Source organism: Octodon degus, unplaced genomic scaffold (assembly GCF_000260255.1).
Source record: "Octodon degus isolate 3935 unplaced genomic scaffold, OctDeg1.0 scaffold00267, whole genome shotgun sequence".
Lineage (NCBI taxonomy): Eukaryota > Metazoa > Chordata > Mammalia > Rodentia > Octodontidae > Octodon > Octodon degus.
Genome location: NW_004524843.1, coordinates 671,664 through 676,322, shown reverse-complemented (window position 1 = coordinate 676,322; position 4,659 = coordinate 671,664). Strand labels below are relative to the sequence as shown.

At 35.7% G+C, this 4,659-nt stretch overlaps 1 pseudogene; it reads left to right on the top strand.

Moving 5' to 3' along the window:
- The first annotated feature begins 239 nt into the window (after positions 1-239).
- Positions 240-766, top strand: LOC101572245 (annotated as a pseudogene).
- The last annotated feature ends 3,893 nt before the right edge of the window (positions 767-4,659 follow it).

Sequence of the window (4,659 nt, the reverse complement as noted above, 5' to 3'; positions counted from 1 at the left end):
AAAAAAAAGAATAATGGCAAAAAGTCTAAAATTGAATTGTAGGGCTGTGCGTCCAGAGGTCCTGCAGATCTGTTTCTTGTTTCAACAGTGTTTGGACAAAACAGACCCGGCAACTCCCTCTTTCATCTTCCCATCCACTTTCCAGGTACAAATTTAGGGACCATCTTCTCGCTTATCTCCTCCTTCCAGGACCAAACAACACTGTTCTTTTGTGTGTGGCTCCTTATTGCTGATCAGCCATGACCGCTCAGATTCCTCAGAATTATTCCACTGGGGTGGAGGCTGCTGTCAACCGCTTGGTGAACCTGCACCTGCGGGCCTCCTACACCTACCTCTCTCTGGGCTACTACTTTGACCAAGACGATGTGGCTCTGGTGGGTGTGGGCCATTGCTTCTGAGAGCTAGCCAAGGAGAAACACGAGGGTGCTGAACATCTCCTGAAGATGCAAAACCGGTGCGGTGGCTGTCTATTCTTTCAAGACATGCACAAACCATCTGAAGATGAGTGGGGTAAAACCTTGGATGCCATGGAAGCTGCCCTAGTCCTGGAGAAGAACCTGAACCAAGCTCTTCTGGCCCTTCATGCCTTGGGCTCTGCCAAGACTGAGCCCCATATCTGTGATTTCCTAGAGAACCACTTCCTAGATGAGCAGGTGAAGCTCCTCAAGAAGATAGGTGACCGCCTGACCGACCTCGCTGGCTGCCAGGCCCCCAGGCTGGGCTGGGCGAGAACCTCTTTGAAAGACTCATCCTTAAGCACAACTAGAAGGTCAAAGAGCCTGGTGGTCTCTGAGGGGCGCCTGTGTCACCTGGCATCAGGGCTTTGGCCTAACCCTCTGCCTCCAGCCATACGCAGCTTTCTCACATTGTAGGAGCCCCCTTCCAAATCATGGACCGAAAGAAAACAGAACCTTTTTCAGCAAACAAACAAACAAATAAATGAATAAATAAAATTCAAATGTAGGTAGAATAAAAATTTTAAGCTCTCTTTTAAAATTTCATCGAACTTACAGAAATATCTGAATCCACTCCCTCAATCACTACCCATAAATATTCTCAGCTCATATTTATGCACACTACCACATTCTAATTTCAACTTCTAAAATATTAAACAACCAAGGTATGTGATTTTTTTTCTCTAAAGTAAAATTAAATAAATAAAGTACTAGCTTGAACTGAATGTTTATATTTTACCACTTCACCTTAGGGAGCATTGCTTGGTTTCTTAGAAATCGTTCTATGTTTTATGTGCATTAAAAATTATTCAAAGTTAGTGTTGTTAAATAAGAAATTTCAGAGAAAATTCTGTTTTAGTACCTTTATTTATTTATTTATTTACTTATTTATTTATTTAATTTTTGGTGGAACCAGGGATTCAACTCAGGCCCTTGCACTTGACAGGCAAGAGCTTATTCTACTGAGCTATCTCCTTGGCCCTATATTTTAATACTGCTTATTTTGTCTCTTTCTGCATGACACAGAGTTGGGTTTGATCTTTTCCTTCTGCCATCATTAGACATGTGAGACCCATGGCCAATCACAAAGCCATGGTCATGATGGCCTTACACTACCAAAGTGTCTTTCATTTGGCTTTCTGGATCATTCCCAGTATCTATTTATAGTAAATTCAATTATTCTTATTCTTCACATAACATTTAGATCATTTGAATCACTAATACAGATGACCAAATCTTCCCATATGAACTTTTCTAAAATTAAAGCCAAGTTTTTAATCAAAATTACTTTTCTTCTCAATGGATCTATAAATTAAGCAACAAATTATTGTACTAAATAGCAAAGTCTATTTGGGATTAATAATTACCAAATGAGGAGCCAGGGAGATGGCTCAGTGGAATAAGTGCTTCCCTGGAAAGCAGAGGGGACTGAGTTCAATCCCTGGTTCTGAAAAAAAAAATTACCAAACGAATATGTAAATTTGTTTTTTATCAAGCCTTTTATTTTGAGATAACTGCAGATTCAAACAGAATTGTCAGATATGCTAGAAATTCCAATCATCCTTTACCTCCAGTGATAACCTCTTGCAAAGTTATCAGTAGTATTACAACTGGGATATGAATTGGTAAAATCTAGAGGTATGTACCCATCAACCCAACTCTTTCCTGTTACCTTTCTAGTCATACCCATTTCTCTCCCAGAAGCACTACCTACTTTACCTTGGCCACCATGAATATGTTTTCCATTTCTGTACTTTTTTCCATTTTATTAATTCAAAATAGACACACACAGTATGTGGAAAAACATGCCACCTTCTGGAATTGGTTCATTCAGCATAATTCTATAGTGTTCCATTCATGTATAAGAGTGCATATGTAAATAATTTCTTTTTATTTCTGGCTAGTATTTCATGATATAGACATACCTATTGTTTAACAATTAATCTACCAGAGTGTGCACATATTGATTATAGTCTTTGATCGTTACAAATGAAGCTACTAAGTAGCTTCATGTAAAGGTTCTTGTACAGACAGAAATTTAATTTTTCAGGGAAAATTACCCAGTAGTGAAATAGTAATATATGAATTTTTGATTTAGATTTTTACAAAACCAATAAACTTTTCCAGCAGAGAGAAAACATTCTACATTCTCCGCAACAGTGCATAAGTTATCCAGTTTTCTCACAGTTTTACCAGCATTTGATGTTGTTACTATATTTTTTTTTATTTAGCCATTCAGATAGGTGTCTTATAACTGCTCATTTCTGTTTTAGTTTGCATTTCCTTGATGGGTAAGGCTGTTGAACGCTTTGTTATGTGCTTATTACTACCCACATATCTTCGGAGGTGATGTGTCTCTTACAACTATTTCCCATCATCTCACTGGATTGTTTGGTTGGTTTTTTATCTCATTTTGTTTCTGCATTTAACAGTTTGTAAATTCTTTATGTTGTAGATTCAGTTACGTGACATATCCTTAAGTTGCAGTATATTTTCTTCTCTTTTGTTACTTGTCTTTTCATCTGCCTGAAGTCTCTAGCTGAATAAATATTTCAACATTGTTGAAATTGAATTGATCAGTGTTCACCTGAAGGAAAATATTTTCTTGTCAAGCCTAAGAACACTTTCCTTAAAACTTTATTCTATGAAATCCTCCTGAGTTTATTCCGTAAATGTTTAACAATGTTTTACATTTCAATCTGTGGCTCATTTTAAATTTAGTTTACCATGAGATATTCATTTGTGTAATTTTGCTTATGGATGTCCCATGGCTCTAGCAATTTCTAAGAAATAAAAACTTAAAAAATTAAGCTTCCACATAATTGCATTTCTACTTTTTGTCACAAATCAACTTGACATATTTATGTGGCTTTTTTTTCTACATTCTATGTTCTCATCCATTAAGCTTATCTTGCAGTCTTAAATACAGCAGCTTTGTAAGTTTTCTTTTTTTTTGGTGGAACCAGGGATTGAACTCAGACCCTTGCACTTGCCAGGCAAGCACTTATTCTACTGCGCTATCTCCTCAGCTCCATTTACAAGTTTTCTTAAAATGTTAATTTCATCTTCTTTTTATTCTTGTTAAAGTTGTTTTAACTACTCTGACTTCTTTGTTTTCCATAAGAATTTAGACCACACTTATATATATGTTCACAGATTGTTTTCTATTATTTCAAGGAAGCTTATTATGTTTGCTCACCTAAGTAGAACATCTTTTGTTGAATTTTTACATATGTGAATGCAGTAGGTTTCTTCTTTTATTTACATATTTTTAAATTTTTAATCAATGTTTTGTAGTTTTTAGTGTGTAAATCTTAAACATTTTTCTTCAAATTTTTTAATATTAAATTACACATAATTATGGAGTAAAGTATAACAATTTTATGTATTTATACAATGTATGATAACAAAATCAGAGTGTTGAAAAACTAGCTCTGGTCTTCTAGCTCTAGGTAAGACTGTTAGTATGAAATATTTTATATATTAGTTAATATGAAATATGTTGCAAATATAAGTATGTATCTTACTCTTAAGACATTAATGATCTTTTTAATTCTAGAAAGCTTAGAGTAGATTGCTCTACGTCTATAGTCACATTGCTTATAATAGGCTTTAGTTTTTCATTTCCAGTTTGTACACTTTTATGTCCTTATTGTATTGGCTATAACTTCCTGTACTGAAATTATTCCAGTATTAAATAACTGGTGAGAATGTACATTTTTGCCTTGTTTCCAGCTTGTTTCCAGCTTATAGGGAAAAATCTAGCCATCTAGCCTATCATTAAATATCATTAGCTGTATGTTTTTCATATCCGTGATTATCAAGAAAAGGGGGGTTTCCTAACCTGCACTTTCATAGGCCTTTTATAATAAATTTGTGCTGAATTTTGTCAAACGTTTTTGCACCAAATCACAGAATCCTGTGATTTTTCTTTTTTGCCTGTGAATTTAATAGGAAATCAATAATTTCCATTATTGATTATGACATATTAAACTAGCTGCATTTCCATGTGATTAATCTCACTTGTACACAGAGTACAATTCCTATATGTGCAATGAATTCTATTTGTAAACACTTCAAGAATTTCTGTATCAACATTTATAAGGAAACCCAGTCCTAGCCCAGGTCCGGTGAGTGTGCAGAGAGTTTCCTGCTACCCTGCGCCGGCGGGACCAGTCCCAGCCCAGGCGCAGCGTGGGCCAGA